Below are 24,233 nucleotides of genomic sequence, written 5' to 3' on the forward strand. Positions count from 1 at the left end.
TGGAGGTACATGGAATAGTGTAAGTTAGATGACAGGTCGGTGCAACGTCGAGGGCCGAAGGGCCTGTATTGCGTTGTAATGTTCTATGTTCTATGATTGCAATATTTAAAAGGCATCTGGATGGGTATTATGAATAGGGAGGGTTTGGAGGGATATGGGCCAGGTGGTGGCAGGTGGGACTAGATTGGATTGGGATATCTGGTCGGCCTGGACGAGTTGGACCGAAGGGTCTGTTTCTGTACCGTGCATTTCTATGACTTTATGATCGCAGCCAATAGCAGAAAGTACACAATGCAATGCCACAGCAAGTGGACAGACATATACTAAAGATTTCAGGACTTTCCTTAATATCAGTTCAGAAGTCACTCCTAAATCACACTGGTTTAATCAAATCTCCCAGCCCAATAAACTTCAATACATAAAAATTGCTCTATAAATGCAAATTTATCACATTTACTTCAATCTCATAAACTGCATTGCATCATCCATCACGATGAATGGAAGAATGGGAATGGACTGTTTTCGTCACCACTCTAACCACACCAAGCTCAGTTTGGCCTGACTACTTTAATCAAGTTTTAAACTTCAACAGCTCCTGCTATGTAGGTAAGGGCAGAAGTAGGCCATTCGGTCCCTTGGGCCTGTTCCACCATTCAATAAAACAATACCTGATCTATTTGTGTTTCAGTTACCACATTCTCACCTGCTCCCGTAACATCTAATTCCTTTGCTGAACAGGAATCTCAGTCTTTAAATATTCATTTCCATTGCCTTCTAGGCAGAGAGTTCCACAGTTGCAGTTCCCTCAGAGAAAAAAAACACATTCCTCAAGTCTGTCCTAAAAAGACAAGCTCCACATTCTAGACTCACCCATAAGTCGAAACATGCTTTCTATACCCACCTTATCAGTGCTATCCAGGATCTTATGCATTTCAATCAAATCACTCCTCACTCTTCTGAAGTAGAAAAGCGTCCAGTCTCTCCAATCTTCCCTCATAAGACAACCCTCTTATTCCATCCAGCACTCATTTCAAGTCTCCCCTTGGAAAGCTTATTTTGCTTTAAAGTTGTTTTATTTATCCTGTCTCTCTTCATTTAAAACGCTACTCTAGTTTTAATGGCTCTTACTGCCTGGTTGCATCTCTCACATCACCTCATCACATATCTCACAAACAGCGAGGCCCCCGACTGCACTGCAAGATTTACTACCATTGTGCCTGCACCCTGCAGGAGAAGACTGCTTTTTTTAAAAAAACAGTTCTTTGCATCTGTATTGCAATAAATTTCATTTTCAACATTTTTTGGTTGTTGTATTTGTTAGAAACTGCTGTGGACTTTAGTTTTTTGTAAAACAAAATTCTCTGTTGTGCTGTAATCTTCAGTACTTTACCTGCACAAATATTCAGTGAGCAACTATACAGTAGCTGGGCAAGTAACTTCATTAGAGATGTCTCTGCAAGCAAGAAGCCTGCTACCTTCATTTCAGATTTCCTTCTTAAGGAAGGGAAGTTTTGCAAGTTACTTCAGCTAGAAATGCATAGTGGTGCACATATATAGCACAGTATTAGCACAAGTATTAGTATAAAGCACAACAGCAACAGAGACACGGAGGGGCAGATTGGCAGATAAATGTTGGAAAGGTGCAGAAGTAACAGGGTTGCTGTCATGGGTGAATTCAACTTCCCTAATAATGATTGGAACCTCTTTAGTTCAAATAATTTGGATGGAGCAGTTTTTGTCAGGTGTGTACAGGAAGGATCCCTGACCCTACACAGATCGGCTGACTCAAGGGGAGGCCATATTGGATTTGGTGCTTGGCAACAAACCATGCCAGGTGTCAGATCTCTCGGTGGGAGAGCATTTCGGTGGTAGTGATCACAATCCCAGGCCTTTCCTGCAGTCATAAGAGCAGACGTTATGGGAAAGTATTTAATTGGGGGACAGGGAATTACAATGCTATTAGGCAGGAACTGAGATGCCTACATTGGGAACAGATGTTCTTAGGGAAATGCATGACAGAAATGTGGAGGTTGTTTAGGGAGAACTTGCTGATATTGCTGCATTGGCTTGTCCCACTTAAGCAAGGAAGAGATGGTAGGGTGAAGGAACGGTGGGTGACAAGGGATGTGGAACATCCAGTCAAGAGGAAGAAGGAAGCTTACTGAAGGTTGAGGAGCCAAGAATCAGACAGGGTTCCAGAGGGTTACAATGTAGCCAGGACTGAACTGAAGAATGGACTGAAGAGAGCTAGAGGGGCTTGGAAAAGCTTTAATGGGTAGGATTAAGGAAAATCCTAAGGGCGCTACACCTATGTGAGGAACAAGAGGATGGCCAAAGTGAAGGTAGGGCCGATCAGAGATAGTGGAGGGAACTTGTGCCTGGAGGTCCTCAATGACTACTTTGCTTCAAAATTCACTACTGAGAGAGACATAAGCAGATATGCTCAAACAGGTTGATGCTGAGGAGGATGTACTGGAAATTTTGAAAAACATCAGGATAGATAAATCCCTGGGCCAGATGGGATATACCCAAGGTTACTACAGGAAGCGAGAGAAGAGAATGCTGCACTTTTGGTAATGATCTTTGTATCCTCACTGTCCACTGGAGTATTACCAGATGGTGGAAGGTATCAAACGTCATTCCTGAAGAAGGGCTTATGCCCGAAACGTCGAATCTCCAGCTCCTTGGATGCTGCCTGACCTGCTGTGCTTTTCCAGCAAAACATTTTCAGCTCTGATCTTCAGCATCTGCAGACCTCACTTTCTCCATCAAATGTCATTCCCTTGTTCAAGAAAGGGAATAGGGATAATCCTGGGAATTACACATCAGTCAATCTTACGTCAGTGGTGGACAAGGTATTGGAGAGGATTCTGAGAGGCAGGATTTATGATTACTTGGAAACCTATAGGTTAATTAGAGGTAGTCAGCGTGGCTTTGTGAAGGACAGATCATGCCTTACATGCCTTACTGAATTATTTTAGGATGTGACAAAACACTTTGATGAAGATAGAACAGTGGATGTGGTGTATATGGATTTTAGCAAGGCATTTGATAAGGTTCCCCATGGTAAGCTCATTCAGAAAGTGAGGAGGCATGGGATATGGGGAAATATGTCTGTCTGGATACAGAATTGGCTAGCCCAAAGAAGAGAGGATGGTAGTAGATGGAAAGTATGTTGCTGGAAAATCACAGCAGGAGCTCCTCAGATGCTGCCTGACCTGCTGTGCTTTTCCAGCAACACACTCTCAACTCTGGTCTCCAGACTGCGCTGTCTCCTCATAGATGGAAAGTGTTCAGCCTGGATCTGTTCTGGGACATCGGCTCTGTGACTTTTATAACTGACCTGGATGAGGAAGTGGAAGGGTTGGTTAATAAGTTTGCCGATGACATGAAGATTGGAGGAGTGGTGGATACTTGTGGAGGGCTGTTGTATGTTGCAATGGGACGTTGACAGGATGCAGAACTGGGCCTATAAGTAGCAGGCGGAGTTCAACCTGGGAAAGTGTGAAGTGATTCATTTTGGAAGGTCAAATGTGAATACAGGGTTAAAGGCAGGATTCTTGGCAGCGTGGAAGAACACAGGGATCTTGGGGTCTACGTCCACAGATCCCTCCAAGTTGCCATTCAAGTTGATAGGGCTGTTAAGAAAGCGAATGGTGTGTTGGCTTGCATTAGCAGAGGAATTGCATTTAAGAGCCATGAGGGTATGCTGCAGTTCTATAGAGCCCTGGTTTGACCACACTTAGAATAGTGCGTTCAGTTCTGGCTGCCTCTTTAGAGGAAGGATGCGGAAGCTTTAGAGAGGGTGCAGGTGAGATTTATCAGGATGTTGCTTAGGCTGGAGAGCATGTCTTATAAAAAAAGGTTAAGGGAGCTGGGGCATTTCTCCTTGGAGCAAAGAAGGATGAGAAATGCCTTGATAGAGATGTACAAGATGGCATAGATACAGTGAATAGTCAAGAGACTTTTTCCCAGGGGAGAAATGGCTATCACAGGAAGCATAATTTTAAGGTGATTAGAGGAAGGTTTAGGGGAGATGAGATAGGTTCTTTTCGCAGAAAGTGGTGAGTGCTTGGAATGCACTGCCAGCAGTGGTAGTAGAGTCAGAAACATTAGGGACATTTGAGTGACTCTTGGATAAGCACATGGACGGCAGCAAAATGAAGGATATGTAACTTTGTTTGATCTTAGAGTGGGATAAGAGGTCAGCACAACATCGAGGGCCAAAAGGCCTACACTGTGCTGTACTGTTCTAGTTCTAGTATTTCAATGTTTACATTGGTTTTTCTGGACAAAAATTGTCCTCAGGAACACAACCTTGGCTTGGATATTGGTTCCTACTGGAAACCACACTCCACTTGAAATTATTTCATCAAAAGTTGTAATTTTCAGGAATGAAGCCCCAGGTGAAAACACCCTGAATTAATCAAGTAAACCTGTGTTTGAATGATATACAGAAAATTTGCTGTTCTTACATATTTTTCACTTGTTGAATCAATGGTCTCAAATGAATCCTGTATAAATCACTGACACTCTCAGAAACATCAAATTTGGGGGAACATTTACTGCTTTGAATTACCGAAAATTCTGTACCGAAAGCCAGCAATCCTATGCCCGTTAATTCCCCTTTCTAGTAAAAGTTGTAATAATAAACCTGGCAGTTCTCACAGATCAGAAGAAAATCTTTAAATTCAAACCACATTTTTTTAATCTTTAAACTTAAGGTAAAACAAGTACTTCCCGGTATACTTTAAAACTTAGTCAACAGGATTACAAGAATACAGACGGTGGCCAACCTTACAATAGAGGAAGAACTCAGAAACCACTGTAGAAAAAGTGGCTAGTATTTCCCCACTCCCTACCACCACCTGCACAATAGGTTTCAAATGATATCAGATGAGCACCACTTCAACTTTATTAGGGATTATATTGCTATAACTGTCCAGTATGTTCAGCCACAACACAACGTCTATGTTCTGAGCCACCAATTAGCTTAGATCAACTTGAACATGTAAATGGTGAATGTACATAATCTCCCAAAAACCCCTCAGCTAATATCAATAGGTATTCTTGAACAGACTGGCAATGCTCTCTACAGCAAAAAGCAAGAGTCTAGACAATGTATTGCCTGCCTACGTTTTAGATATCTGGTCCAGGCTAGAAAGGAACAGGCACTCTGAGTGTTGGCCCTCCAGAGAGTGTTGAATCGTAACATAGGAACTAATGGTAAATTAAGAATAAGAAGCAGTTGAAGTTGCTTCTGCCCTCACTATAAAATACAAAAAGTATTCCACTAACATCTGTACATCAAGAGGTACTAAACGCGAGGATTGTCACACCTCCTAGTCGAGATTAAGTTCATCCCAGCATCTTAGAAGAGGTTGCGAATGAGGTAGAAGAAACGTTGCTGTTAATTTTCCAAAATTATCCAGACTCAGGATACGTTCCATTAAATTGGAAAATAGCAAATGTATGCTCTTCTCGAGAGGGAGGGCACTGGGTAGCAAAAGCAGGACACTGTAGGCTTGTGTTTGTTGCGGGCAAGAATTCAGAAACAATCAAGGTATTATAGGTGCGTGCTTAGTAAAGCTCCAGGCAGCTGGGAACAGTTAGCACGGTTTTATCAAAGTTATGTTTAACCAATTTATTGGAGTGCTATGAAGGAGTAACATACACTACATGTAGACAGGGATTTCCAGAAGGTAAAAACAATGACTGCAGATGCTGGAAACCAGGTTCTAGATGAGTGTGGTGCTGGAAAAGCACAACTGGTCAGAGCAGCACCCGAGGAGCACCCTTCTATTCCTGATGAAGAGCTTTCGCCCCAAAAGTCAATTTTCCTGCTCCTTGGATGCTGCCTGACCTGCTGTGTTTTTCCAGCACCACTCTCATCTAGACCCAGGGATTTCCAGAAGGCATTTGATGCAAAATCAAAGTTATGGCAGAAATTAAAAGTTCATGGTAACTTACCAGTTCTTTGACTGGATGGCAGAAAACAAGCACTCAGAAATGGATCATTATCTGGGGATTAACTTCTCACAATTTATGTCAATGACTTGGATGAAGGAAGCAGTTACATGGTAGTATGGCTAGCACTCAAAACCAAAATAGATAATAGGAAAGTATGTTGTAAAGTAGATACTAAATTGCAGATGGATGTAAATAAGTTGAGTGAGTAGGCAAAAGTCTGGCAGATGCAGTAAAATGTGGAAAAATATTTAAGTTTCTCACTTTGTCAGGAAGAATGAGAATCAACAGAGTGTCACTTAAATGAAGAATGACTACAGAACAATTGAAGTGTTCTGGTGCATGAGACAAAAAATTAGTATGCAGATACAGAATACAAATCAGAAAGTGTGACACTGAACAAGCATAGCAGGTCAGGCAGCACCCGAGGAGCAAGAAAACCGACGTTTTGGGCATAAGCACTTCGTTAGGAAATACAATCAAGGCGCCCAATCAGATGCTGTCCTTTAGTAGAAGAGGAATTACATGTAAAAGTAAAGAGGCGGTTGAGGGTAAATTTAGATAAATGTGAGGTGTTGGCATTTTGGTAATGCAAATCAAGAAAGGACTTATACAGTTAATGGTAAGGTCCTGAGGAGTGTTGCTGAACAAAGAAACTTTGTATTGCAGGTTCTTATTTCCTTGAAAAGTGGAGTCGCAGATAGACAGGTGAGACGCAGGCATTTGGCACACTTCCCTTTGTTAGTCAGTGCACTGAGTACAGGAGTTGGGAGTTATGGCTACACAGGACATTGTTAAGCCACTTTTAAAATAATATGTTCAATTCTGGTCTCCCTGCTATAGGAAAGATGTTATTAAACATGAAAGGGTTCGGAAAAGATTTGCTAGGACGCTGCCAGGATTGGAGGTTTTGAGCTATAGGGAGAGGCTGAATAGGCCAGGGCTTTTTTTCCCTGCAGCATCAGAGGCTGAGGGGTGATCTTATACAGGTTTATAAAATTATGAGATCATGGCTGAGTGAATAGCCTAGGTATGTTTCCCAGGGTCGGGAAGTCCAAAACTAGAGGGCATAGGTTTAAGATTGGACTGGAAAGACTTAAATGGACCTGAGGGGTAACCTTTTCACATGGGGGTGGTGCACGTCTAGAACAAGTTGCCAGAGGAAATTGAGGAGGCAGGTACAATTACAACATTTTAGAGGCATTAGGATGGGTACATGAATAGACACGATTTAGAGGGACATGGGCCAAATGTTGGCAGATGGGGCTAGATCAGTTTAGGATATGTTGTCAGCATGGGTGAGTCGGACTGAAGGGTGTGTTTCCATGCTGCATGACTATGTTTTGCTTTTTTTGGGGGTCGGGGTTGGGGGGGCGGAACAATAGCTTGAGATAGGTAGGCACACACCCAGAATATGCACTTACGTTCCCAATCAAAATGAAAACTTTATGATGGAATCTCAACTTTGGTTACAATAAGCTCACTTTTGTAAGCTCCGAGTAGCACCACCTGGTGGACTGAATTCGAAACTAAATTCAAGGACAGGATTTTGAAGAGAAAACAAACCACTCCTTTCAAACTCGGAAGACTTCAAAATCTGTTTGTAAGCCATGAAATGCGACTGTTCAGATTATAAAACTCTTTTAAGAGCATCACACGTCCACAATATCACACAGGCTTCAATTAAATATCTCACCAGCGTTGTTCAGCACGGAGCACCATTTGTTCAAGGACGGTCCCTGAGCAAAACAAGGGCCACAAATATCAAAGACTGTACAAGGGGAAGCAATTATCTTGATAGTCAGGAGATGACGGACCCTGTCTGACCACTCCATTCCCAACATCTCCCAGCACTGTTTGATGGACATGGCGCAAAACGTGTCACAGCTTTATCTACTTACTATAAATAGTTATGGATGAGTCTTTATCCAGTGACTGCAGACTGTCCCCATGAGGAGAGACTGATGACTGCATTCTCAAAAGTTAAAAAGAATGAGACATGATCTCACTAAAACTAAAGGGGATTGACAGATAATGATATCGTGAAAAACATCCCTATTACAGAGGTGGTGCTGCTGGACGCCTTAAAACGTACAAAGGTGGATAAATCCCCAGGACGTGATCAGGTGTACCTAGAACTCTGTGGGAAGCTCAGGAAGTGATTGCTGGGCCCCTTGCTGAGATATTTGTATCACTGATAGTCACAGGTGAGGTGCCAGAAGACTGGAGGTTGGAGAACTATTTAAGCAAGGTGGGAAGGAAAAGCCAGGGAACTATAGACCAGTGAGCCTGACATCAATGTTGTTGTCAGGCAAGTTGTTGGAGGGGATCCTGAGGGACATGATGTACATGTATTTGGAAAGGCAAGGACTGAATAGGGATAGTCAGCATGGCTTTGTCTCTGGGAAATCATGTATCACAAACTTGATTGAGTTTTTTGAAAGAAGTAACAAAGAGGATTGATGAATGCAGGGCGCTGGACGTGATCTATATGGATTTAGATAAGATGTTCAACAAGATTCCGCATGGTAGACTGGTTAGCAAGGTTAGAACATATAGAATACAGGGAGAACCAGCTGTTTGGATATAGATCTTGCTCAAAAATAGGGTGTTCTTTCATCTTCTAGCACCTCACCTGTGGCTGTCGATGATATCAATATCTCAGCAAGGGGCCCAGCAATTGCTAGAGGCCTGGGACCAGTGGTGTGCCACAAGGATCAGTACGTTTTGGCTTTTATGTAAGTTATTTGTATATGAATGTAGGAAATATGGTTAGTAACTGCAGATAACACCAAAATTGGTGGTGTCGTGGAAAGCGAAGGTTCCTCAGAGAACAACGGGACCTTGATCAGACGGGCCAGTGGGCCGATGAATGCCAGATGCAGCTTCATATAGATAAATGTGAAGTGCTGCATTTTGGAAAGGCAAATCAGGGCAGGAGTTAATGGTAAGAGTGTTGTTGAATAAAGAGACCTCAAGGTGCAAGTTCATAATTTCTTGACAGTAGTCACAGGTAGACAGGATAGTGAAGGTGGTGTTTGGTATGCTTGCCTTTATTGGTCAGTGCACTGAGTACAAGAATTGGGAGATCATGTTGCAGCTGCCCAGGACATTGGTTAGGCCACGTTTGGAATACTGCTTTCAATTCTGGTCTCTTCTGCTGCAGGAAAAATGTTGTTAAACTTGAAAGGGTGCAGAAAGGATTTATAAGGATGTTGCCAAGGTTGGAGGGTTTGAGCTACTGGGAGATGCTGAATAGGTTGGGGCTATTTCCTGTAGAGTGTCACAGGCTGAGGGGGGACTATATAGAAAGTTATAACATCATGAGGGGCATAGATAGGGTGAATAGCCAATATCTTCTTCCCAGGGTAGGGGAGGCCAAAACTAGAGGGCATAGGTTTAGGGTGAAGGGGAAAGATTTAAAAGGAGCCTCAGGGGCAACGTTTTCACAGAGAGGGTGATGTGTAGAGCTGCCAGAGTAAATGGTGGAGGCTGGTACAATTACAACACTGAAAAGGCATCTGGATGGGAACATGAATAGGATGGATTTAGAAAGATATGGGCCAAATGCTGACAATGGGACTAGATTAATTCAGGATATCTGATTGGCATGGACAAGTGGGACTGAAGGGTCTGTTTCTATGCTGTATAACTCTATGACTGAACACAGCAAGGATTTTTCCCTAGGCTTGAAGGTAGGGTGTTCTAGAATCTAGCGACACAGTCTTAGAATTGAGTCCAGGCCCTTTAGGACTGAAATGAGGAGGACGTTGTTCACTCATGAACATTTGGAGTTCTCTGCACCAAAGGGCAGTAAAAGCTCAAATGCTGAGTATGCAGAAAATCGACTATAACCAAGTTGAATGACAAAGACGACTCAATGGTTTGAATGGCCTCCTCCTGCTTTAACTTCTTAGATTTCAATTTTCAACAACACAAGGCACTATGATTGAGCACAATCCAGTGTTCCTCCACTTTCTAGCAGTAGGACTGGGACTTGCATCCATGATTCTCATTCACCAAAGCTAACTATGGCAATCACAGTTTAGAAAGCCTCTCACTGGTGACAACAAAAACAAAGAAACTCAGAGCCAAATGATTCCACAACCAACAGATCATGTCTAAGCTGTGCAGTCCTGCCACATCCAGTCATGATTGGTGGTAGACAATTAAACAGCTCACTAGAGGGGGAGGCTCCACAAACATTCCCATCCTCCATATTGGAACAACCCAAACTGCAGTGTTGAGATCTATGCGCATGTCACTTCAATGACTTACTGACACGTCTGAAATGAATGAGCAATTCCATTTGCTCCTCTGGTTTCTGCACATTTCTTCAGGCTCTTCACCTCCCCATGGGAAATCGAACTTTAGTCACTCTTGCATCTTGCCATTGGCCACTCCACATTAATTTATCAAATGGATTTTATTGTAAGATTTGTTTCGTGGTAACAGTGCCTGACACTGGTAGCTACCACATTTGTGTTAATTCATTTTAGCCATGATAAGTAGTGGACATTAAAGCAAATTTAATAGGGTGGCACAGTGGCACACAGCACCAGGGACCTAGGTTTGACTCCATTCTCGGGTGACAGTGTGGAGTTTGCTTATTCTTCCCGTACCTGCATGGACTTCCTCCAAGTGCTCCGCTTTCCTCCGAGATGTGCAGATTGGCCATGCTAAATTGCCCACAGTGTCCAGGGTTATGCAGGCTACACGGATTAGCCAAGTGAAATACAGGGTTACAGATATAGGGTAAGGGGTTTTGGGTTTTCAGAGGATAGGTGTGGACTCATTGGGCCAAATGGCCTGCTTGTACACTGTAAGGAGTCTGTGATCAGTGCAAAAGATAAGGCTAAAGCATTCACAGCAATCTTCAACTATTTGATATCAAGAAATGGTTAGAGACACTGGAAACTACAAAGGCTATGGGCCCCGAAATATTCCGGCAATAGGACTGAAGACCAGTGCTCCAGAATGTGCCAAGCTGATCCAGTACAGTTACAACACTGACATCTACCTGACAATGTAGAAATTTGCCCAGGTACGTCCTGTACACAAGAAGCAGGAAAAATCCAACTGGGCCATTTACCGCCCCATTATCGCCCCACCAATCTACTCTCAATCATCAAGAAAGTGTTGGCAGTTGCTCAGCTTGGGTTCCGCCAGGGTCACTCAGCTCCTGACCTCAGTACAACCTTGGTTCAAACATGGACAAGAGAGCTGAACGAGAGGTAAGGTGAGAGTAACAGCTTTTGATATCAAGATGACATTCGACCAAGTGTGGCATCAAGAGCTCCCTAGCAAAACTGGAATCAATGCATATCAAGGGCAAACTCTCTGCTAGTTTGGCTCATACCAGGCACATAGGAAGATGGTTGGGTTTATTGAAAGACAGTCATCGCTGCTCCCGGATATCTCTGCAGGACTCCCTCAGGGTGGTGTTCTAGGGCCAACCATCTTCTGCTGCTTCATCAATCACCATCCCTCCAACTTATTGTCAAAAGTGGAGACGTTCACTGATGATTGCACACTGTTCAGCACCATTCACAACACCTCACACACTGAAGCAGTCGACATTCAAATGCAACAAGATCTGAACAATATCCACACTTAGGTTGACAAGAGGCAAGTAACATTTGCAACACACAAATGCCAGGCAATGAGCATCTCCAATAAGAGACAATCTTACCACCACCCTTTGACATTCAATGGTGTCATCATCACCGAATCCCCCACTATCAACACCACAGGAGTTACCACTTGTGACTTAATCACAGTAATCACAGAGCAGGACAGAGGTTAGGAACATTGCCGGGAGTAACTCACCTCCTGAATCTCCAAAGACTGTCTATCATCTATAAGGCTTAAGTCAGGAATGTGATGGAATACTTCCACTGCCTGAATGATGCAGCTCTGACAATACTCAAGAAGCTTGATGCCATCCAAGACAAAGCAGCCCTCTTGATTGGCACTACATCTACAAACATCCACTCCCTCCAGCACTGACACTCAGTAGCAGCAGTGTGTACCATCTACAAGATGCATTGCAGAAATTCACCAAAGATCTTCAGACAACACCTTCTAAATCCATGACCACTTCCATCTTGGAGAACAAGGCAGCAGATAGTTGGGAACACCATTCTCAGCTGGTTGCCATTCAAGCCAGTCACCATTCTAACTTGGAAATATATCCTCAGTGTCACTGGGTCAAAATGCTGAAATACCCTCTCTAACAGCATTGTGGGTTTCCCTACAGAACAAGTGGTTCAAGATGGCATCTCACCACAGCTACCTTCTCAAGGGTAATTAGAGACTGGCAATAAATGCAGGCCAGGCAGCGATGCCCAAATACCACGAAAGAATTGAAAAGATAAGCAGGGAGGTTAACGTGGAATCATATAAAAGGTTGGTTAGGTCACAGCTAGAATATTGTGGGCAGGTCTGTTAATATATATCCAAGTTCAAGAAAACACATTACAGCAGGGCTTCAATTGCAGAGGAGATTCACAAGAATATTGCCTAGGCTAGGAGTTTTAGTTACAAAGACAGACTGGATTGACCAGTGTTGTTTAGATTGGAGCAGTGGAGACGAAAGGGACGTAAAAACAATGACTGCAGATGCCGGAAACCAGATTCTGGATTAGTGGTGCTGGAAAAGCACAGTAGTTCAGGCAGCATCGAGGAACAATAAAATCGACATTTTGGGCAAAAGCCTTTCATCAGGAATACGGAGACATGGCTAAGACGTATAAAATTATGAGAAGCGTAGGTAGAAAGGAACATTTCCCCTTGATAGAGGGGTCAATGACCATAGATTTAAAAAAAGGAGCAGGAAGTTGACATGGGATGTGAGCAAACTTATTTTAATTCAGGGAGAAATGGGAATCTAGAATTCACTGACTGTATGTGGTGGTTGTCTTTGACTGGCACATACCCACTGGGACAAAGAGCCGTTATCTATGCTGTCGACCTCTAGCTACCATTTGCCTTCCTAACTGCTTGTTGCATCTACCTTTCATCAATTCAATATTGAAAGATTAATCAAAAAGATGAAGAAAGTATATTCAAGTTTTAGAAACCTGAAATCAGACAGAGCCCTTGAGGAATATAAAGGAAGCAGGAAAGAACTTAAACAAAGAATTCGGAGGGCTAAAAGCGGCCATGAAATGTCCTTGGCAAATAGTATTAAGAAGGATGCCAAAGCATTTTAAATGTATTACAGAAGCAAGTAACTGGGGGGAGGAGTGGTCCATTCAAGGACAAGGGAGGGAATTTATTCATGGAACCAGAGGAAGTGCATGAGGTCGTTAAAGAGTATTCTGCATTGGCATCCCCAAAGGAGAACAACATGGACGATGGTAAGAGAAGGACGGATACAGGGATATTGTAGGGTATGTCAATATTAAGACAGAGATAGTGCTGAGTGTCATGAAAACAATTCAGGTAGGTAAATCCTCAGGGCCTGATTAGATCTAACCCAGGATACTGGAGGAGGAAAGGGAGGAGATTGCTGGGGCCTTGACAAAGATCTTTGTATCCTCTTTAGTGACAAGTGACGTCCCAGAAAACTGGAGAATAGCCAATGTTTCTCCTTTGATTAAAAAGGTCAACAGTGATATTCCAGGAAATTATAAATTGATGAGCCTGACATCATGGGTAGAGGAATTATTGCAAAAGATTGTTAACGACAAGATTTACTCACATTTGGAAAGGACGGACTTTTTAGGGATAGTTAACATGGCTCTGTGCAAGGGAGGTCTTGCCAAGGAATTTTTAAAGAAAGTGACCAAGTTGATCGAGGGTAGGGTAATGGATGTAGTCTACATGAACTTTACTAAGGCATGTGACAAGATCCCTCATGGTAGGCTACTCCAGAAGATTAAGTCACTTGAGATTCATGGTAAGTTGGATACAAAATTGGCTTTGTCATAGACAACAGAGGGTATCGGTGGAGAGTTATTTTTTTAATTGAAAGTCTGTGATCAGTGGTATTCTGCAAGGATCAGTGCTAGGACCTCTGTTGTCGGTAATTTATGTAAATGATTTGGATAAAAATGTAGGTGGTCTGATTCGTACATTTGTAGACAACATGAAAATTGGAGGAGTTGTGAGTAGTGAGAAAGATTGTCAAATGATACGATAGGATATAGATCAGTTAGAAAGTTGGGTGAAAAAATGGCAGATGGCAACAAGTGGAAGAACGCAGCAGGCAGGCCGGGGGCTGGAAGAACGCAGCAGGCAGGCCGGGGGCTGGAAGAACGCAGCAGGCAGGCCGGGGGGCTGGAAGAACGCAGCAGACACGCTCAAGCTTGGAAGAACACAGAAGAAGGGCTACACCCAAAACGTTGACTTCTCCACCTCCTGACAATGCCTGGCTTGCTGAGTTCTTCCAGTCTCCTGCTTGTCAACGTAAGGCTGACAAAGATGGCACGTGGCATTCGTGCCTTCATCAGTCAGGGCATTGAGTATAAACACTGGCAAGCCACATTGCACTATAAACCACCATTTCGACTGGGACAACACATCTATCCTGGGACAGGCTAAGCAAAAACATGCCAGAGAATTCCAGGAGGCCTGGCACTCCAACCACAATGCCATAAACAAACACAGATCCAGATGCCATCTGTCAACCCCTCAGAAAACGAACAGGAAATGACATCACCACAAACCCCAGGAACCCCATCCAGGAGAACGATATAAATAGAAAGCAGGAGACAACAACTTTGCTTCACTTGGAGATCGCCACTGATGATGTTACCTAGCCAGGTAATGAAATGTCTGGATATCAAACCTACAGCTCAGCGAGCAAACCTACACCCTAAAGCACTCTATAAGACTTTAGTTAGGCCACATTTCGAGTTTTGCGTGCAGTTCTGGTCCCCACACTACATGAAGGATGTAGAGGCTCTGAAGGGGGGCAAAAGAGGTTTACCACAATATTGCCTGGTTTGAATTTCTATGAGGACAAAATGGACAAACTCGGATTGTTTTCCCTAGCGTATAGGAGACTGAGAGGACGACCTGATGGAAGCATATAAATTTGAACGCCACGAATAGGGTGGATAGTCAGAGCCTTTTTCCCAGGGAGGAAATGTCAAATACTAGAGGGCATAGGTTTAAAAGTGAGAGGGAGAAGGAAGTGTGTTAGATAAGTTTTATACACGAAGAGTAGTTGTTGCTTGGAGCACATTGCCATTGCAACATTTAAGAGACATTTAGACGGAGACATGACCAGGCAAGGAATAATGTGACATGGACCATGTGCAGACTGATGGGATTAGTTTCAAATGACAACATAGTTGCCACATACTGTGGCCAGAAGGGCCTGTTCCTATGCTGTACTGTTTTACATTCTAGAATGTACATGGAAACTCGCTGGATCCATTTGTACATCCACACTTCCCAACATACCATTTAAATAATGTTCTTCCTTTCTGTTTTTCACAGCAAAGTTTATAACTTCACATTTCACCACTGCCCATCTGCAAGGGTCACTCTCTCTCTCTCTCTCTCTCTCCCAAGCGCTCTGCGAGGGTCACTCTCTCTCTCGCTCCCCCACACTCTCTGCGAGGGTCACTCTCTCTCTCTCACACTCTCTGCAAGGGTCACTCTCTCTCTCTCTTCCACGCCCTCTGCGAGGGTCACTCAGAGGGTTTCACACTGTCAGTGACAGTCTCTCACACTCACCCTCTCACTTTCAGTAAGGGTCTCCCACTCTCCCTCTTTCAGTCAGGGTCTCCCACTCTCCTACAGTGAGGAGCCCTCAAACACACTCGCTTTCACGTTCAGTGAGGGTGTCTACCACGCTCGCTTTCAATGAAGCTCTCTTCCTCTCTCTCTCTCTCACTTTCAGCAAGGCACAAACACACGCTCACTTTCAGGTACACTCACTTTCAGTGAGGATCCCATCCCCCCTCCCACTTTCCGTGATAGTCTCTCCCTCTCTCTCACTTTCAGGGGACGCCCCTCACACTCACCTACACTCTCTCGATTACAGCAAGGGTCTCTCACACACACACTCTCCTCTCAGTGAGGGTCCCTCCCTCTCTCTCACTTTCAGGGGACGTCCCTCACACTCACCCACTCTCTCTCGATTACAGCAAGGGTCTCTCACACACACACTCTCCTCTCAGTGAGGGTCTCCCACTCTCTCTCTCTCACTTTCAGCAAGGCGTACAGACACACTCACTTTCAAGAACACTCACTTTCAGTGAGGGTCCCTCCCTCTCTCTCACTTTCAGGGGACGTCCCTCACACTCACCCACTCTCTCTCGATTACAGCAAGGGTCTCTCTCAAACACACTCTCCTCTCAGTGAGGGTCTCCCACTCTCTGTCTCACTTTCAGTGAGGGTCTGACTTTCTCTAACTCGCACTCTCAGTGAGGCCTCTCACTCTCATTGACACGAAGTGACGGCCTCTGTTTCTCACTCTCTCACTCACTGTGAGAGTCCAGCTCTCTCTCTCTCTCTCTGTGTATGGGGGTCTCTGTCTCTCTTTCACGCAGGGTCCTTCCACTTCACTCTCACTCACTGGCGCTGGGTTTACTGCCACTGGCGCCTTGTCTTCTTACCGGTCTGTCGCTGTCGTTTTCCGAGGCCCGGTCGCTCCGCCACCGACATCGTCGCCTGAACTCTCGGGCGATTGCGCATGCTCCCTCCCGCACCAGCATCGCGCCTGCGCGTCCAGCCGAGGTCACCGCGCAGACTCCGGCCGTCTGCCGGCAGTGCGCATGCTCGTTCCCACCCCCCCACTGGAACACCCTCTCAACACGCCTCTTCCGCCTTTGGCTGTGCGCCGAATGGGAGATGATAGAGCCGTACAGACTGCCAGGTGTGATCACACACAAGCCATCGAGGTAGGTGCACGAGTAAGGCGTGTGGGATAGGAACCAAACATGCAGTTTGAACTATCTTGGCAGCGTGAGCAAACACGAATCGTGTTGCTCCGCCCCTGGAGTGGTCTTGTACTGCCAACTATTCCTGCGAGCAAACAGGCAATCTCAATATTTATCTCAACTCTTAGGACAAAGCAACGGGGAAGCAGTATGGTGCCTGGGCCGTTATTCCCTGTTGTCAGGGATCCTACAGTTAAGTCTAATATAGGATTGGAGTGGTCTTGATATTAGGCATGATTTGGAGGCTGGTGTCAGACTGGGGTGTTAAAAAAGTTACAACAGACGGTGGCTCTCAGTGGTTAGCACTGTTGTTGCACAGCACCAGGGTTGTGGGTTTGATACCCACCTGGCTCGAGAGGAGTTTGCTCTTTCTCAGTGTCTGCATGGGTTGCCTCCCACCATCTGAAGATGTGCATGTCAGGTGAAGCAGCTATGCTAAAAGTGCCTAGTTGGTTTGAGTGGGTTTTTCTTCAGTATAGTGTTGTGGACTGTGGAGAATCTAAATACTAGCTTTCAGACACCATCAGCTAGTGTTTCCCATTAAGCCAGTTGTGATTTTTTAAAACTATTAGTGACAGTAAATTATAATGCAGCTGTATTATAGTTTTAGAAAGGCTTGAAGGTAGTGTTTAGCCTTGCGGCCCACAGCTGAAATGCATCACAGAATTGTTTGAGATAGGAATGTAACCTTCTAATAGTACATAAACACCTGAATTTGCTGTGGACCTAGTATCAGCAAGGACTCAGCTGTTGCAAGTTCTCACATGTAGTGCAATACTCTGGTCTCTAGTACATGACTACGATCCTATTGCCAGATTGTATCAGCATGCAGCTAGAAGTAAAGCAAACAGCACTTTTCAGTAATGCTACTCACTTCCACTAAAAATATTGAGAACATATGCCTACTTTACACGGCACAAAAGACAGCTGCACAAGTCCACTGACCTAGTTAAATCTGTTGTGATTAACTTTTTCAGAAGCACATGCTTTCAGAGCACCACTCCATTAGGTGACAGTCACCTGATGAAGCAGCACCCAAAAGATAGTGTGCTTCCAATTAAACCTATTAAGACCAACACCTCCAAAATCAGAACTGAAATAACATTCCTTAGATCCTATGCTTGCCTGAGAAATTATACATGACCAAGAGGTGAGAGGTGGACCAACTGCTCATTTGACATCTGTCTGCATGCCAAGGGAGCTTAACTCAGCCAGTGTCATTGTTCACATCTCAATTACTTTGTATTGAGTAGAAAACAGTTACATGATACTTTCAGCTCCCCAAGCTTCAGAACTCTGCTTTTCCACGCAGCGAGTTTATGCGTGCACCCTGTCATTGCAAATCATCCACTGCCTGAGCTGAAAACTCAGCATTACTTAATCTTGTTGCCACCTAAAGCATTGCTGCACCACAAACACTTTGTACCATGACCACAAAAACACCAATGCATGAATCTTCACTTCCATTTTATTTGATTTTGCAGATTACAATTCAAACAGAATTGGTCCAATGTTGATTGCATCCTTTCACCTGGAAGAGGAACAGAATATTAAGACATTAGAAAATATACCATTTTAAAAAAAAACTATTCACAACTTGCAGACCTCCATGTAGGAAGCTTCAGCTCATTGAAAGTTGCAGAGTACTTGTATTGGGTTATAAGCACAGAATCAGAAATTGAAATCATCACTGGTCAGTGAGAGAGTTCAAGAACAAGTCTCATCATTTCCATGCACTGTCCAATGTTGGACTTTTAACCCACTAAAACATTTAGTAAAACATCCAACTGGAAGGTTGGATCATTTTAAACAGTTTCCACAACCTGGACAGATTGTTAAAAGCAATCAAAAATTGCAAAGCAAGCACAAAGTAATCTTGTGTCCCATGTGCTGCCCAATCTGATTAACTTTTTGTGCAGTTTATCAAACAGTGCTTCAAGCAGCATCTGATCTACAAACTCAAACATTACCAATGACCAAACTGCAATTAAGCTGAAAATTCGTGTCCAGACTGTACCTTTTCACCAAGGTTCAGAATTTCCTTTAAAGGTAGTCTTGAAATCCAGCTGCAGAAGCCATTTCTTCAACCAAGTCACTGAATACCAAATCTACTCAACATCCTGAACTTCCAGTTGGTGCAACTCTAAATGCAGAAATCATGTGGTTATCACAAAACCCAATCACCAGACAACAATGTTCAGAGAGCCATGAAACCTCAGATGGAATGGAACGGTTGGGGTAGAATCAGCGAAGTTCATATGGCAGAATTATTCATCAATGGTTTCATTTAGTTAAAAGCCTGATGGGCACAATCTCGTCAAGCCAACAGCATTGAGGAAAAAGTAAACATACTTTAAACCACAGAAAGCACGACTATCTGCCATTTGCAGGCAAACAGCAACTTAACTACACAGCTCTTATGAAAACTGACCTCTGGATGCTGCAATGATCCTGGATCCTACAGCTTGAGATTCTGAAACAGAATAGGAATGTTAGTTATTTATCAGAAGCAGGATTATGAACTTACTGTCTATGTGTGCACAAAATCAGTTAGAGCTAATATTAGTCAGTCTTCACTGGTAAATCAAGTCTCTTGTTTGCATCACAGGCACTTGACAAGACAGGAGAAGAAAAAGAACAGGCCACTTACCAAGTAGCAGGATTAGTTTAGTGTGGAAACAGAAGCTGTGAACTAGTTAAACTGAAGGCCAGGGAGAGCGAGACCAAAACCAAACTGTTTCCATGCTGTCTGGCAGACCTATGCCATAATAGTTGACCCTTAGAGGAAGCAAAGGGAGCAAATTACACCAGTCACAATAAATTCCAAAACAAGCTTAGCAACTTCTGTTGTCAGTCACTTATTTCTCCTCATGTTTCAGAGACCTAATTCATACATCATAAAACCAGGTTGGTACTACATATGCGGTCACTAACTTGTCAAACATACCTGGCATAAAAAAAACTTTATATTTGGGGTCACAGGAATCTGAAAAAAAGCAAGAGAATCAACTCAGAGCAGAAAAGACCCCAGATGCACCTCAAAACTCAAACAAAGGAAATGTCAGATAGGGGCGAATGTTTTTTCTTCAGTTATCTGCTGAACTATGAATTCATCATTAAATCCTTAGTGGGAAACCCTGAACAATGCAGCTCCTGTGATGTCACAGGGAAACAAATCAGCTCCCAGACTGCAGTTAATGCAGAGGCTGATTCACAACGAGTTTAAAGCATAATTAAGCATGTGCAGCCCTAATTATGGCACATCTAGCAAAATGTGTCAGTACTTTTCCACTCTAGAGGCTTGGCTAAATTTCCAACTGTGACAACACAGGCCGAGTCGAGTTAGGGTTCAATAATCGAGCCTTCCACAAGTTCTATCTACTCACCTTCCATTAGTCCTGTTCTTGACTATGGCTGCTCACCCAAATACCTGAAAGGATGGAAACACCATTGAAATTCTGCAAAAGCTAGTGTACATAGCAAGGAAATATTACAACTATGAGTAGCTAAATGGACAAGATTTAAGAATTGGCACAAAGTTCCATGAGCTGAATGGCCTTTAAATCCAAATAGATTAAAAGTTACAAGTGCCAAAATCTTTTGCTCCTAATTGAGTGTATGACATTCAGCACATCCTGCACCAGTAAGAGTAAAGACTTTTTTAAACTTAATCTCTGAAATTCAATAAGAGCCATGATCACATTCTCAAACAATCACATTTACGGATTCTTTAATTGTTAAGTGCAATCTCCAAGTTCAAGGATGTTGAAAAAAAAATCAGTGGTGGTCAACAACAAGTAGGAAAACTACTACAGAAAAAACAGCTGTGCAGACAGGCAAAACATTACACAAAGAACGCCTGTCCCAGGTCTTCAAGCAAACTACAGTGGACAAAGCAAGTTTGAGAATGCAGGCACAGGAAGCCATTCTACACAAGTTGTTTCGGCCTGGGCTCTCCATATAACACTGCTCTTTATATGGATGTAAAGATTAGTCAGAAAGCTGACTGTAAGGCAGCCTACAAAAGGCACTTGAGCAAAGACAGTAAGCATTTACAAAGGGGCCACAATTGCTAGTGCTATCTAATGCAAGCAGAACACTGCATCATCCCAATTAAACTAGAGTCAAAACTCTCAGCAAATTTCTCACCTGAGGTTTAGAGTCAACATCCAAAGATTTGTTCACATCTAGAGTCAAAAATCTAAAAACAAGAATTAATTCAGAGTATGAAAGACTTGTTATGCAGCCTTTCAGTTTCAATAAAAGGAAATGTCAGACAGGAGCGAAAGACTTGCATAAATTCTTCATTAGTTCTCTGCTGAACTATGAGTTCATCATTCAATCCTGTTAAGGCTAGAACCCCTGATACAATGCTGCTCATGTGGTATACCTAGAGAAGCAGATAGACTGACATGTATTTCAAATACGGTGCTTACAAGCATATGTTCCCAGTTTAGAATGCATTGATTCAAGCAGAGTAATTTTCAAATTTGGACTGATCTAGAACCAATTAACGTGGATCTTTGAACATGAAGAGCTGGCCTAATCAACTGTACCCTTTGTTCTCCTTGGAACAAGCGATTCAATTTGTATTTGCCACATTTACGGAATTTGAATGTTCAGTCAGGCCTATTGCTCAGATACCAACCTCAAATGAGCATTTTGTAAAGGATTCACTATTACACCATCATAACCAAACTCATTCCACTTACCTTCCATTACTTAGGTCTTTGGAATAATCTGAAAAAGAACATACAGTTAAGTTTGATAGCAGTCCTACAAGTGCAATTACAAATTGAATACAATCAGCATTTGGATGGCATTTCCGACAGATCAGTAGCTCGTAGAAACTAGCACAATGGGTGCAGTAACAATATAGTAGTCCTTTTCGGCAAAAGGAACTGTCAGCCTTGAGATCAGAATGCAGGTGGAGGATGTTATGCTGTACTGATTCAGTAATTACAAGTCTTCCACATTTTTTCAGAGAGATTCCCATTGTAATTCTATTAGCATCATTAACAGTACAATGAATCCACCAATCCATCTCAAGAATCCCACATCTAGACCAAGGTCAATTAATAGATGTACTAACTGATTACAAGAAATCTCAGACCTGGCCTGTTGCTGAATCTCACTGCATCATAACAAGGGCTCTCACCTAGGTATCAGATTCTTGTGCATGCAGAATCACCAATACCTGGAAAAGAAACATGTGGGTTAGTGATCTGCCATTAAGCTGAACACATCTAAAAATCCCAGCTGTGTGCCTCAGAATCAGATCAAGGTGGTTCATGTAATCGTCATCTTTTAGTCAAGAGTAGCAAATACCCATCATCACTGCACACAAGATCTAAAAAATGCTCCCATTTTGACCAGAGACATGGAAGAGCTTTTTGACAGTTTGCCCAGAAAGGAAACCTGTAACCTGACCATCAGAGTCCTGTTTAAGATCAACACCATGCCCAAGTACAAATCTCAATTTGAACAAATCAAATGCAGAAGGATTTCATCCAAATAGTTCATTTGAAAGAATATACTGGCCTTTTGAGGGTGCTTTAAATTTGCTATAGTTCAATTACAGGAGAGATTTGATGTAGCAATTCAATGGACTGAACAACAGCCCAAAAGTCAAAATTACTTTGGAACAATGAGTCAATGAGGGTCAAATACAGCAAGCTTTTGAGTTAATGCAGAAAACAGCCTCCTCTTAGTGTAAGGCATAAGCCATGAAAGCAAATTAGGATCAGTTTTTAAAATGCCACACTGCCCAAGGGGGTTCATTAAGGAAATGATGGAGCCAGTTACCTTCCCAGCCAGGTGATGAGCAGCTTGACAGATCCAGACCTGGAAAGAGAGCAGTGTCACACTCATTGCTTTAACATGCAAACCCTCAAGTGGAGCTACATGCCTCATTATACATCCGTTTTCAGAAACATTTCTGACCACTACTCGTTAATCATTGGCAGTCAAAGAACGAACAGGGCAGACCATCTCCATGGATCAGACTGGTTCTGGGCAACAGAACCACAAGATCCTTTAAGTGACAACAGACTAGGATAGGAAAATTCCTCAGAGGAGATAGATTCATGGAATTAGTTATGCCAGGATTAGGTGCTATAATCATGGAGTAAATTGGAGATAGACTGCAGTTAACAAGTTAGCAATTAACCAGGAGAAGCACAAAGTCAATGACAATCATACCAAACAGAGAAACTGGAAGGACTAAGACGGCTCCTTCTAGTCCACATGCTGTAGGAAGTGTGCCCACGGGATACACATGGGCAAGTCTTGGCCTCAAAAGATCAAAACGGGTGTTAGTCAACTGCCCCATTCGGTGCTGTATTGGAATTACTCGTCGCTCCATCCAAGAAGGTGCAGAACCTGCCAATCATAGGAACAGAGTTAGATTGGACAAGCAGGGAGCCACGCCAGTGACTATCCCGAGGATAAGGGGCCGTGTGCTCAGCATGTTGGGACCTCACCACAGTGGATCTGATGTCCCTACCAACATGGGCTCATCACAGAGTCGGCCATCGGGAAAGACCGTGCTCCAGGCTCCTTTCCCACCACACCCTAAAATTACTCGCCCAGCCACCTCTCACGGCTGCGTTAACACGTTTTTCTCTTTCCTCCCCCCTCGGTTGGCGCCCTATGGGCGGTACTCACCACTTGTATCAGCATACCTTTCACAGTAGTAGCCAGCGCCTGAAAGAGACCGCACACCTCCCGGTGCCGCCTTTTATAGATAGTGCCGCGCAAGGACCGACGGGATCCGGAGGGGCTGACCCGAACACCCCAGATTCTATTGGCTGAACCTGTTGTCAATCGCATGACCGCCCGACAATCCGTTTTGCTGTTGGTTAGAATCCGCTATGGGGGGGGGGGGGGGAAGGGATGGGTCTTCAACTCACCGCCCAACTTCGATGACGTAATAACTCCCCCGGCGCGCTGCTCGCGGGGTTTCCGTAGCTGCTTGGCACGGGTGAGGCCTAATCAATTTGTGGCGTAACTTGGAGCCTCCGTCGAGTTCTGTTGGAGACAGAGAAAGAAACCGTACCCTGAAGGGCGGGCATTTTCCTATGAGGAAACTGGCAGCACGTTATTTAGAATTGAGGCGAACTTAATGAAATATGTTAAAAATGGCACAACACCAGGTCAATTTCATTAGTGAAGTACGCCACAGGGTTTTGATCGGCGACGCACAGCTTAAAGGAAAGTTAAAGATAGTCTTGAGATGAGGGATTGACTGTTTAGGAGACGAGAGTTTCTTCCCTGAGCATTTAGACTATGCTCAACCATTTAACATAAAGTCATAGAGATGTACATCATGTAAACAGACCCTTCGGTCCAACCCGTCCATGCCGACCA

The 24,233-nt window shown here is 43.6% G+C and overlaps 1 protein-coding gene, 1 long non-coding RNA gene and 3 other non-coding genes across 8 annotated transcripts in view; all 5 read right to left on the bottom strand.

Annotated features, from left to right (window-relative positions):
• Positions 1–16,624, bottom strand: part of rabgap1l (RAB GTPase activating protein 1-like) — a 489,306-nt gene extending 472,682 nt beyond the window's left edge. The window contains exon 1 of the mRNA XM_060830051.1: positions 16,542–16,624. The gene's annotated coding sequence lies outside the window, so the exon portion shown is untranslated. The remainder of the gene's footprint in view (positions 1–16,541) is intronic.
• A 1,691-nt stretch (positions 16,625–18,315) lies between these two features.
• On the bottom strand, positions 18,316–23,572 carry LOC132818928 (uncharacterized). 4 transcript variants are annotated; one of them, XR_009645031.1, is made up of 12 exons: positions 23,532–23,572; positions 23,067–23,246; positions 22,671–22,709; positions 22,024–22,062; positions 21,578–21,605; positions 21,015–21,066; positions 20,252–20,295; positions 19,813–19,851; positions 19,516–19,643; positions 19,297–19,338; positions 18,883–19,008; positions 18,316–18,396 (listed from the first exon to the last, which is right to left on the bottom strand). It is a non-coding gene; the product is annotated as an uncharacterized LOC132818928 (long non-coding RNA). The 4 variants fall into 4 exon arrangements; XR_009645034.1 differs by having other exon boundaries at positions 21,979–22,062; XR_009645032.1 differs by having other exon boundaries at positions 23,549–23,571.
• LOC132819222 (small nucleolar RNA SNORD47) lies at positions 19,077–19,148 on the bottom strand. The gene has a single exon (XR_009645060.1). It is a non-coding gene; the product is annotated as a small nucleolar RNA SNORD47 (small nucleolar RNA).
• LOC132819223 (small nucleolar RNA snR60/Z15/Z230/Z193/J17) lies at positions 21,130–21,212 on the bottom strand. The gene has a single exon (XR_009645061.1). It is a non-coding gene; the product is annotated as a small nucleolar RNA snR60/Z15/Z230/Z193/J17 (small nucleolar RNA).
• LOC132819220 (small nucleolar RNA SNORD79) lies at positions 21,811–21,889 on the bottom strand. The gene has a single exon (XR_009645058.1). It is a non-coding gene; the product is annotated as a small nucleolar RNA SNORD79 (small nucleolar RNA).
• Positions 23,573–24,233: the final 661 nt, after the last annotated feature.

This window comes from Hemiscyllium ocellatum, chromosome 9, assembly GCF_020745735.1.
Source record: "Hemiscyllium ocellatum isolate sHemOce1 chromosome 9, sHemOce1.pat.X.cur, whole genome shotgun sequence".
Lineage (NCBI taxonomy): Eukaryota > Metazoa > Chordata > Chondrichthyes > Orectolobiformes > Hemiscylliidae > Hemiscyllium > Hemiscyllium ocellatum.